The following is a 12,670-nucleotide window of genomic DNA, read 5'->3' on the forward strand; positions in this document are numbered from 1 at the left end:
TGTGGGTTTTTAGTTGTAAAATATGACTGACGTTGTTACCTTTCTTTCCTCTGTAATTGGAATTGTGTGGTATTAAATCAGCAGAAGCAGAGCTGTTCAGGTTGACTTGCCATAGCACATCGATGCCTTTTAAAATTAATTAATTAATTTATTTATTTAGTTTTGGGCTGTGTTGGATCTTCGTTGCTGCGCGCGGGCTTTCTCTAGTTGTGGCGCGTGGGCTTCTCATTGTGGTGGCTTCTCTTGTTCTGGAGCACAGGCTCTAGGCATGCAGGCTGCAGTAGTTGTGGCACACGGGCTCAGCAGTTGTGGCTCGTGGGCTCTAGAACACAGGCTCAGTAGTTGTGGCGCATGGGCTTCCTTGCTCCGCGGCATGTGGGATCTTCCTGGACCAGGGCTCAAACCCGTGTCCCCTGCATTAGCAGGCGGATTCTTAACCACTGCGCCACCAGGGAAGTCCCTCAATGCCTTTTAAAAATTAAGTAATCTTAATTTGTTAACCTTTCTTTTCCCCCCAATATAAAATCTGTTGTATTGAGGAGGTGCCTTGAAATCCAGAGTTGATTGAATGTTCTTTGTAAGCAGTGTCCTTCATTTGAAAGTAGAAAATCATGAAAAGAAGTGCTGCCAAAATTCCTTTACCTCACCACATAGTTGAGGTCCAGGAAAAGCAAATCAAAACAGCACAGAACATGTGGCTATCACATGCAGATAAAAATCCTAAACTCTCCATAGCATTAAATGCTCATTCTTTTTTCTTTTCTATGAAAATCTTCACATTCCCTTAAGTTGATTTTACACAGGAAACTGATTTTTTAAGCCTAGAGAAATCAAGAAAATCACATTTAAAGATTACTGTACACCAGGTTCATATATACTTCTGTTAGAAACCGTGGGACAGAGGATTCCAGAATCTCAATACATATTAATGACAAAACTGATTTTCAGGGTTCAATTAGTATATTACCTTTATGGTCACAAGAAGCATTGAACTCTCAGTAATGAGCCCTTATTTTGAATTTGGTTTTGTGACTTGCTCCAGTATATTTTCTCTCTCTCATATTTTCTTTCATGTTCTAAGTATGAGGTTAAACACTTGGAGACCCTTGGAAAAATTTCACTGCATGATTTCATATCACTGAGATCCAGTTATTATGTCTTCAGAAAACATGGTTTTGTTACACTTGTTTATGTTAATAGAATATACTCTGCACTGGATGTACTGTGGCTGACATTCATGTGTTTTGGTCTGGGGGACATAGTAGGACCTCTTGCTAGTGAGGAGAGAGAGATACAAAGTTCTACTTTCCAAATCTTTGTATCATGTTACTTTCAGTGTTCTTAATGACTGTGCAGATGGGTGTCTTAATAGCACTTTTACATGTAGAGTTTCTAGGTAAATTAACACTGGGTATGTATTTGGAATTATCCCCAGAAGTATTTTCACTAGCATAGGGATAATGCTCAGTAAATCCCTTTTCATTCTTATAAGTGCTTTGCTTAAAAAAGAAGTATTATTATGAAACAAATGGCACTCAAGGCAGACCCCGTGCCTCTTTGGAGGAGGTCATTCCTTCCAGTTAAGTGCTCCTTCATTGGAAAAAAGTAAACTCAGAGGGATGAATGGTATACTGGGGAAAAAAAAAAAAAAGAAAAAGTCACTTCCGTAATAGAAGATGAGGAAAATTTTTCCTCATCAGAACAGGTGAGTTTTACTTATTCTCTGTAGGCATTAGCACTCAGTGTTGACTCTCTGTCTCCAAAATATAATGTGGTCCCTGTGAAATTAATAATAATTATAATAATAATAAACAGTGCTTAATGTGTATCAGGTACAGTTCTAAGCATAGTACGTATATTAACTCATTTCATCTTCACAACAACTATATGAAGCAGGTGCTATTATTTATACTTTTGTAAATGAGGTAGCTGAGGCTCAGAGATAGTAGGTGACTTGCTGGGGTTCACATAGCTAATGGGGGATAGAGCCAAGATTGAAATCCAAGCAGCCTTGCTGTAGGATCTGTCAGCCACTACACTGTGCTACGGCAGGCTAAGTAATTTCCCTGTGATTACAGTACCAGGGAGAAGCTGAGCAGAAATTTGAACCCTGGCACTGTGACCCCAGGCTGTGTGCTTCTAACCACTATGCTGTACAGTACTTTTCAATTTTCCCACAGAGTTCTTCGGGTACTAATTTACCTCTCATTTGTGCTGTAAACCAGTGCTGCTCAGACTTTATTTAGTGTGCTTCAGAATCAAGTGGAAGATTGTTAAAACTCAGATTGTTGGACCCACCTGCAGAGTTTACTCTGATTTAGTAGGTCTGGGCTAGGCATGCATTTCTAAGTTCCTAGGTAGTGCTGATGCTGTAGGCGCCACAGTTTGAGAACCACTGCTTTAACCTTTTGTAATCAGAAGATAAGCTGGAAGTGATGAGCAAAGTGACTTAAGTAGGAGCCAAGTCGTTCGAAGACTTGTCAGTTACATAGTATAGATTCTGCTTTATTCTTAGGCCAGCGGGACCCATGGAAGAGTTATAACTAAGGAAGTGATGGTATGAACAGAATTGGAGTTTAGAAAGTTTTTTTCGGTTCCATTGTGGAAAATGGATTGAAGAAGAGTGAGATTGGAGGCAAAGAGAGGAATTAGGAGGTATCAGAAAAATGGGAACTCATTCTTCCTGGAAAATATTAGCAACAGTCGGGGTGAAGAGCACTGTATGAGGAAGGGGTCTGAAAGAACCACAGGACAGAAAGAACTGGTGGCCTCACAGTGATCTTTGTTGATTTCTCTTGCATCTGCCCTGAACCATGGATAGATGGTCAATGTTTATTCCTAACTCCTTTTGTCTCTATGCTGACTTCCTGGGCTGCATTGCCCAAGAGTTTCAGCTCATTACCTCCAAGCAAATAGCTATGAAAATGTGTTTGTATTTCTCTTGCCCTTGTTTATGGTAAATTCAGAGAAGAACTATGGGATGGATATTACCACAGGTGTTTTTCAAAAGCGATTTTACAGTAGTAACTGCTGTTCTTTTTTCCTTGGATTTTTGTATATACATTTAAACTTTTTATTATTGAAACAGTTTATATACGCAAAGTAACATGTATTAGTCTTATAAGAGGTAAAGAATAACTTAATGAGGCTGTTTACCCACCATCCAGATTAAATAAGGAAACCTTACCAATGCTATTGACTTTCTTCTGTGCATCCCCTGAGTAAATCCTCCTTCCTCCCGCCCCTAGAGGTAACCACCATACCGATTTTTAAACTTAGCACTTCCTTTTCCTTATGGATATTTACATATAGAGTAAAACTGTAAACAATGTATTATTTAGTTACTCGTGTTCTTGAACTTGATATAAATGGGACCATACTCTCTATGCTTCTCTAAGTTGCTTTTTCCTCCAGTGTTATGTTTGTGAGTTTGGTCTATGTTTATGAATGTAGTTTAGTTTATTTCCATGCTATATGTTATTAAATCATGTTAATTACCACAATTTGTTTATTCTTTTTCCCCTAGGTAGACATTTGTATTATTTATTTTGTTATCACAAACAATGGTTCTGTGAACATTTTTCTACTACGTGTTTCCTCTTGAAATAAGTGTTTCTTCAAGGAATATGCCAGTAGAATGGCTGGGTTTAGGGAATATGCACCCTTAACCCTACACGGTGTTGCCGAATGGTTTTCCCTACGCGGTTGTACCAATTTACATGCTACCAGTAGTTATGAAGACGGTGACATTAGCAGTATGAACAACAAGCTGACTTTATTGTATTCTTGCTATGCCGGGCACTGACTCTTCTAAGCACTTCTTTGCATTAATTTATTTAATCCTCACAGCAAGTCAATAAAATATGTGCTAGTATTATTTCTCATTTTGTAGTTGGAGAAACTGAGGCTTACAGAGGCTAAATTGCTTGCCCAAGGCATGCTGCTAGTAAATGGAAGAGCCAGAATTTGAAGCCAGGAATCTGTGCCCTTAACAGTTTTTCTTCATGTCCTATGAACGCTTGGTATCCAAATGACTTAAGTTTTTCCTGACTGGTGGGTTTAAATAATCTCTCTCAGTGGTTTTAATGTATACTATATTTCCCTGATTAGTAATGACAATGAGCATTTAAAAATATATTTATTGACAGTCCTGTTTTCTGTTCTGCAAAATACCTGTTTATGGCTTTTGCCCAATTTTTTATTGGATTGTTTGTCTTTTTCTTACTGGTTCATGAATGTTCTTCATATTATGTGTCCTGACCCTCTGTCAGTTATATGTGTTACAAACAACTTCTCCCAGTTTGTAGCTTGTATTTTTCCCTTTTTAAGTTATACGAGTGAAGTTTTAAATCTGAGATTTCGTATGAGAATTTTCAGTCTTTTCCTTTATGGTTTGTGTATTTTGTATTTGTTTAAACAATCCTCTTCTGCTCTCCAGCTCATAAAGATACTTGGCTCTATTTTCTTTTAAACCTTTTATGTTGTGCTTTTTCACATTATAACCCTTAATCCTTCTGGGATTGAATATGGCACATGGTGTGAGTTAAGAAAGATCCAGGTTTAGTTTTTAAAATATGGATAACCAGTTGCTCCAGCACTACCTACACACCTGCTTTTCTTTCCCTAACTAGTTTGCCACCTTCTCACCTTTCCAACCCCAGAATTCTTTAAAAGGCTTATTGTTTCTGTAAAATATTTCTCAATTAATTGTAAACAAAAAGGTGACTTTTTCCTTAATATGAAGTTCTGGTCACTATATTTGCTTTCATGAGCTCTGTGTCGATTACTTTCATTTGTCATTTATCTCTGGGGAATCCCATGCCACTTAAAGAGGGTGTGTGTGGGGGTGTGGGTGTGGGTGTGGGTGTTTTGCATGATCCAGGGTCTCAGATGATATTTGAGATACACCTTAGAAAAGCATGTTCATGAAATGGGAGGTAGATTGGGAATCATTCAAATAGGGAAGTAATGTGAGCTAAGCATGGAAAACAGATTGGAGGAGCCAAGTTATGAATGGGAGGCTAAGGAGCCTGTGCTTTTCAATCACCAGTGGAGATGTTATTGAAACGTTTTGTAGAGGGAAGTAATGTCCATCAAAACGCTGTTGAGCCAAGAAAAAAAAATGCTGTTGTGGGAGGTTAGAGTGTCTTTATAATAAAAGAGGGGTTAAGGAATTGAAGGGGGAAGTGGGAAAGGAGTTCATTTAGAAGATATTTCCTATTACTTCACTCATGAGGTAATGGACCCTAAACTGGGGTGCTGGCAGTGCACAGAAATGAGGGGGTTGGGTTTGGGAGTAGTTGCTGATTAAACTTGACACAATTTGTTGAATTCTCTATGCGTACAGCGGGGTACCATAGTGACCTCAAAATTCTGTCTCCAATGAACACTGGTCCTCTGCTTTGACCATTAAAAATTTTTTTTCTAATAGGTTTTTATGGCCTTCCCTATCGTCGTTAGGTGGTTATCCTCTCAAAAGCAAGGTTTTGAAAGGGAACCCTGCATTCTGTGCTTTTACATACCAAGCCACCCATCATCTACCAATTTCTAAAAGCAGGAAAAAAGGATAGAAATTCAGAGTTCTGTGCCAATCTGGGATTAAATCTGCTGCACTTTAATTAGATTTTTCTTCCTTCAACACTATTTTGAAACCTTAACAGGATTTTTTAAATTGTGGTAAAATATACATAAATTAAAAAATACGAAATTTACCATTTTAACCAATTTTAGGTGTATAGTTCAGTGACAGTAAGTACATTCACACTGTTGTGCAACCATCACCCCTGTCCATCTCTAGAACTTTTTTGTCATCCCAAACTGGAACTCGGTTCCCATTTAACACTAACTCCCTATTCCCCCCTCCCCGCACTGCTTGGCAACTGTCCCTATGAATTTGATTACTCTAGGTACCTCATGTAAGTGGATTCATATAGTATTTATATGTTTGCGACTGGTTTATTTCACTTAGCGTAATATCTTTAAGGTTTATCTGTGTTGTGGCATGTGTCAGAATTTCTTTCCTTTTATTTATCCATTCATCTGTTGATGGACATTTGGGTTGTTTCTACCTTTTGGCTGTTGTGACTAATGTTGCTATGAACATGGGTGTGCAAATACCTCTTCTAGTCCCTGCTTTTAGTACTTTGGGGTATATACACACAAGTGGAATTGCCGGATCATATAGTAATTCTGGTTTAATTTTTTGAAAACCTCCATTTTGTTTTTTAATGGCAGCTGCACCATTTTACATTCCTACCAGCAACACACAAGGATTCTAATTTCTCCACGTTTTCACCAACACTTGATATTTTCTGGTTACTGCTCTCGTTTTTGTAATAGCTAACCTAATGGATATCAAGTGGTATCTCATTGTGGAACAGGATTTTTTGGGATAGTTATTGAGAAAGCATTCAGGGTACTTCCCAATACTTGCCATTTCTTTATCAGTTTTACTGTGTAAAACTGATAAATGGAGCTTTTTTAGTGCCAATAGAAGCAACTTTCTTACAACTGTTCTTTCAAACTCATTCTCTCAACTTATTCTTTTTTTTTGCCGGGGGGGGTGGGGAGAGTATAATTGCTTTACAGTTCTTTCCTCCCCTGCATAAACTCATGTACAGTTCTCAGTCTGTAAACTTGCTACCAGGTAGTAAGCAAGTCATAGTCTATTTGGCAGAGAGTGTGTTTAAAAGTCTAGTTCATTGTAATGTCAAGACTGGTAAAACCTCTCCTGGTAAAAACTGGTAAAATTTCTCAGACTGAGAAATGTTTATAGGGAAGATGAGAGTGTTGCTTTCTTCTTTCTTGCTTTATATCCTCTTCCACTTCCCACCTGCTATCTGGGGTCTCTCCAGAGTTGCAGTATGGTGTAAGAATGAGTGGCACACGGCTGGAGGAGCTAGGTTGACCAGGGCAGATATAATCTGGTATGCATTCTTTTGGGGAATGACAGACGTCCAAAGCTGGCTGGTGTCTTCTAGGACATTGTTGTGGGTTTGGGAGAATTCCTCACCTGTAGAACCCTTAATGCCTGCTCTGTCTTTTCCTGATTCCTATTCCTCTTGATAGGCAGGGTTTCCCATAATGACCCAGCGTGGGTCTCTTTTCCATGATCCACATCCGGGCCACAAGAAATAGTTATAAATCCTTGCCTCACCAAAATCTTCTTTCTCTGTCACGAAAGGCATTGCTTATCTTCCCTAGATGTCCCTCACAATCCAGGAGATATAGAAAATCAAATCATTCTCATGAATTCCTTTCACTTGGCATAAAGTGTTCAACCTTGATTTCTTAGCTTAAGAATTCCACCTCCTCTAATTAGTTTTTAATGTCTTTCATAGTCTCTTGCTCGTTTCATAGTTTCTTAGCATGTCCTAGTAGGTGGCTTGGTCTAGCACCTTAAGGATATGTGGGTATTTCGTTCCTATTTAGTTTTATTGCTGAATCCCTGTGACTACATGGAAAGTAGCACTTAAAACCTTTTTCTGATTAGACAAAATTACTTGGGGAGGAAGCATTACCTTTGTTTTAGTAATTAGCTCCCTGTTTATCCAATCAGATTACATTTGTCTGTTCACTTTCCCGGTTTTCATTGGTAAACTTCATGAGCTTGATATTATCCATTAATTTCTTTAAAAATAAATTGTATTTTGGCATGTACATTATGTGGATAATGAATTTTATAAATTACTGAATTCTTTTAATTGATCTAAATTACCTGTTTCAGTTTTTATTTGACCTTGAATTTCCACTGTCTTGCTGAGTTCCTGGCCCATGTGGAAGCTCAGTAACTGGATGAATGGATGAGTGGGTGGATGAATGGATAGTCATCTTGCATTTTTGTAATCTCAGAAATAAATCTGCCTTATCTATACTTTCATTTTAAGATTTATATTTTGTTTCTTCTAAGCCGTTGTCAAATTAAGCTATGTTCATCAGATAGCCTTCCTAGCCGTTTTATCAATTCTCTTTAATTCCTGATTTTCCAACATTCGCAAAATCCATGCTCTATTAGGTAACATGACTGGTTGATCTCTGCAGATACAGAATCACTGCAGCTCCTTTGAGAGCAAAAAGAGACAAGAGGGCTCCCAAGGACCTGCCCACAGAAGTCCCTTCCTTATGTAGCACGACTCTTTCCAGTCAAGCACGTGGCTTTCCTGTTTGCCTTCATTTGCTGTGGGAGCACCTGAGCTGCTGAAGGCTAACAGTACCACGTATTGATAGGTATTGGTAGGTATTGAAAAGGGTGCACCTCAGGCTGTTCCTCATTTCCGCCTTTGCAAGGTGTGTGCACACCTTGTTTGCACTCTCTTTCCCCCAGTGGCACTGATTATTCACGGCTCAGTTGAGTCTACTTCACACCATCTCTTACTCCAGTATATGTGTGAGCTGCTTTACGTCTTTTTCTCTTCAAGAAAATCATGCTCTTGGACACAAATTCTAGTCATTATTAATAACTTTAAGTATAGAGCTAGTGGTGTATTTATCTGACTGGGGGAAGAGGTCATATATTTTGAAATGAAATAATTTATAATAAAGAACTGGGGATATAAATCTTGAAAACTCTTGAAGATACTAAAAGGCCTTCTTTAGAATTTTTTAAAGTTTTTAATCTATTCCTTCATCTAATAGTGAAACCATTTTCCCTCAAATATTATCATTCAAGGAAAATAAAATGATAGTATGTTATATTTATTTATTTATTTATTGTTGGTTGTGTACCAGCACATTCCTACTGTTTTCATTGCATATGTAGAGTCCCTCAGTAATGGCACTTATTAAATATGTCTTAATGGTATAATCTGAGAAACTAACAGTCTTTTCTCATTCTTTTGTGGAAAGATATATTCTGATTTCCAAATTACCAATTTAAAAAGTTGTGGAATGAAACAGATTGTCCAATAGAAATCTAATATGAGCCATATTTGCAGTTTAAGTTTCTTAGTAGCCACGTTAAGAAAGTAAGCACAAGTGAAGTTCATTTTTCTAATCCAGTTTATTTAACCCACTATATCCAAAATGTTAGCATTTCTACATGAAACACAAATTATTAGTGGAATACCGGAAATGAAACATACTCCTGATGCGTATATGACAGCAATAACATAAGTAATGGAACGATTAAAGTGGAATGTACTAAAGCAGTGAAGTTGTGTTTAAAAGGGAAAATATATCATACTACTTCTGTATTTAAAATTAAATAAAATTATAAATTTAGTTTCTCAGTTGCACTAGTCACATTTCGAGTTCTTAATGGCCATGTGTGGCTAGTTAGATGGCTCACAAACAGAACCTTTTGTAAGTCAGACAGTGTTTACAGAAGAAAAAACACATTTTTGTAAAGGGCTCCCCCCATGTGTCAACCACAGTTTTGGTTTTTATTATTTAAAATTAGAAATAGAGGAATTAAATTCATTTTAAAACAGAAGGTGAATTTCTCATCTAGGTGACAACCTTCTAAAATTTTAATTTAGAAGCTTAACAAAAATTAGAACTATTTTTAAAAAGTGGAATGATTTCCTCTCTGGAGCATGTAACTAAAGTGTTGAAACAAAACAAAAGGTTTTGCTGTTCTATATGTGTTAAGCTCACTGCTTTCTTAACACTGCTTTCTTCACACATCCAAGCACCTTCTGACTATGGAACGTGCTGGATGAATAGAACTTTTTTATTATTCCTACGACTGTATTCCTGTGAAGTAAATTTTTTTTAACCTTGAAGAGACTCTTTAATTTTACTCTGAACAACTCAAATAGTTTTCGGTTTCTTACAGTGTAATTTGTCTGCTGGGATTTAATATACTGTTTCTCGTTAGTGTTTTACATGCTGGATTTTCATTTTGCATAGCCACGTTGTTTGAACATTTGCAAGCAGAGCCGACTAACTGCTATTGGCCTGTTTCTTTGTGTGGCACGATTTCTTCTCTCCACCTGCTCACAGCAGGTTGTCCACAGGCCTGAAGAGTAGCTAAATACTTTTGAAAATATCTTGAGATCTTGAGAAGTCTAACAATTTCCGCATTTGTGTGATGTGAAGCTATTCGTCGTGTACCTTTGAAGGCTTTTTTCTTTTTATTTCTCATATTCTTAAATATTTTCAAGAGAAGATAAATTTATTATAAATAACAGTACAAAGCTGATTGCAGCACTATCGCATTCTGCATTGAATAGGTCATTGATATTCAACTAAGTGGAACTAATTTTCTGTGTTAAAGCAGACAAATTTGGAATAGTGTCACATGAATCTCATGTTATTTACTACAGAATACCAGATTAAATGGATTACTTGTGAATTGATTGCAGTGTTAAATAGATTATATAACATGATAACTTAAAATGCTCAAGTGAGCCTTTGTAAAATAGAATATTACACAAGCACATGAATGTAATAGAAGAGATGTTATTATGTTTATGGAATGTGTATCTGTGATATATTTGCAAATTCTTGTCCACACGGAATTTGAATAGATTTAAAAAATTTAACCTTGATTTTCTGTTTTTGAAGAAAATGAATGGATTTTCTCACCACTTCAGGAGAGAAGTTTAAATTTAAATGTTATTTTATTTTTTCTCTTTTTCAGATTAAAATAACTCCCACAACTTCCGAGAACAAACTTTAGTTTTAATCCTGATAAATGTATGTGTATAGATGCTAAAATAAATAGGTTAATAATATTTTAATTAGAAAATTAAATGAAACGACTTACATTTTTGCTTATACTTTGCCAGTACAAAAAAAAAGTGGATTTGGAAGTAATCATCTTAGTTTTCAGTCCCCAAATAAATGTATTCCATGTTTTTTCGATGTTTCTCCTCACCCCTCCACCCCCTTAGCAGTAACTAGCTGTTTTGTCCTATATTCATGTGATTACTCTAGACTCATCAAATGTGATAGGAAACCATCTATTTAGGATGTATAGGATATATAAATATATAACTTAGAAGATGAAGTAGAGGATGGTGTTTTTTTCTAATGAAGTAGGAAATGAAAGAGTAATTATTAACCATCTCCTTTTCACATTCCTGAAAACATCAATTACAGTTACACATCTTAGAAACAAGCCCACCAGTAGAACAGAAATAACTCCTTTCACTATGCTTCAAAAAATTTAATCACTGTTTAACAGCTGGGGTGTATTTACAACTATAATTTAAAATATTAATTTTGATGCAAGTCTACCTGCTTTTGTAGTGTAGTCTAGAAGCTTAGCCATTTTCTTGTCTCTAGTGGCATGTGCTTTATGATTTGGAGTTGCTTTTAAACATTTAATATAATGGGAAAATGTCTTTCTGTATCCCCTCCCCACACACGCATACTTTTTCTCCTCTACTCTCTGTTAACTAGAAAATTATGTTTTAGTAGCTGCCAGAAGAAGAGGATTTTGAATAGTATAAACACTGATTATGGAAAACATGGAAAATAATACAAGCAGCTGCACTGCAGTCCGATAAGACAAATCCCGTAGTAATGGCCTTTAAAACATATTATCAAGTTGGAAATCAGTGAGGGAAAAAAGAAAACTATTACTGTTTCTTCCCCATACTGTTCAGTGAGATTACTTTTAAAGGTGAAATTGCCTTTGATTTTATTATCTTAGGAAGATATTTTTGGAACATTTTTAAATTTTGTGAATGTTTTTGCTTTTTTTGAGTGAGCAATCTTGCTAATTTTGTATGAATTTGATTCTAACAAATGTTGAAATTATTTTGTTAACAAAGTCTTCCTAAGTACTTTTTTCCTTAAAGAAAGAAAAAAAGGAGTATGTTTTGTAAATGTTGGAGCAGACTATCAGAATAAGAAAAGAAGGACGTTTTAATTTAGCTGTGAAGTGCCACTTAGAATAGGGGGTAAAATATTTTAGGACAGAATATGTTTCATGAAGATGAAAGTTTTAATTTTTATTTTATTTTACTTTTTTCTATTAGCTTATCAAGGGGCCAGTTCGTATTTGGTTTTGGCATACCTCAGATTCATTGTAGGCATTGAGTACTTTGTTCTTCGTGGATTCTAAAACTGAATTGTCTTAATCCTAGACTGTGGGAAAAGTGTGTATTCCTGTTTCCTGTGTAGAAGTAAATTCCAGTTTTGAATGACATCTTATTTCCCTGTTTTCTACTACATCAATCCTTATTGCTGAGATATGTCAGGTTTGGGTTCTTTCTTTCTTTCAGTGCACATATACAGACTGTGGTAGCTGTGGTGGGGGAATATCTGATACTCATTATGTACGTAATTTTAACCTGCTTTAAACTGAATGCAAAGTTAAGGGTAACTTATTGGTACTTACATCTATGGTTTCCGTATTCATTGTTACACTTTAATTGTATCTTTAATGTGAAAAAAAAGTTTCTAAACCTGTTTCCATTTTACATATTGCAAAATTACTTCTGTTTGCCTGGGAATCAGTCCAACCCACGTAGGGTAAGGAAAAGGAACTGTTACATTTTTTTAACGTCTCTTACATAGAAGGCAATTCTGATACGACCTAGGCAGTGTTCTAGACTCTGGAGATACAGCAGTGACCAAGACTTACACTGCAGCAGGGGGATGTAGATACCAAACACGTGACCACGTTAAAAAGGTAATTTAACAGGATAATTCATAGAAGGCAATTAGGAGGAAGTAGCTTTAGGTAGGGTTAGGAAGTCCTCTCTGAATACTTAACATT

General features: G+C 36.4%; 1 protein-coding gene across 6 annotated transcripts in view; it reads left to right on the plus strand.

The window, feature by feature from the left end:
• The window catches only part of PCCA (propionyl-CoA carboxylase subunit alpha), a 389,666-nt gene that overhangs the window by 275,805 nt on the left and 101,191 nt on the right, over window positions 1-12,670 (plus strand). The gene's annotated exons all lie outside the window — the stretch shown is intronic.

Source organism: Tursiops truncatus, chromosome 18, assembly GCF_011762595.2.
Source record: "Tursiops truncatus isolate mTurTru1 chromosome 18, mTurTru1.mat.Y, whole genome shotgun sequence".
Taxonomy (NCBI): Eukaryota; Metazoa; Chordata; class Mammalia; order Artiodactyla; family Delphinidae; genus Tursiops; species Tursiops truncatus.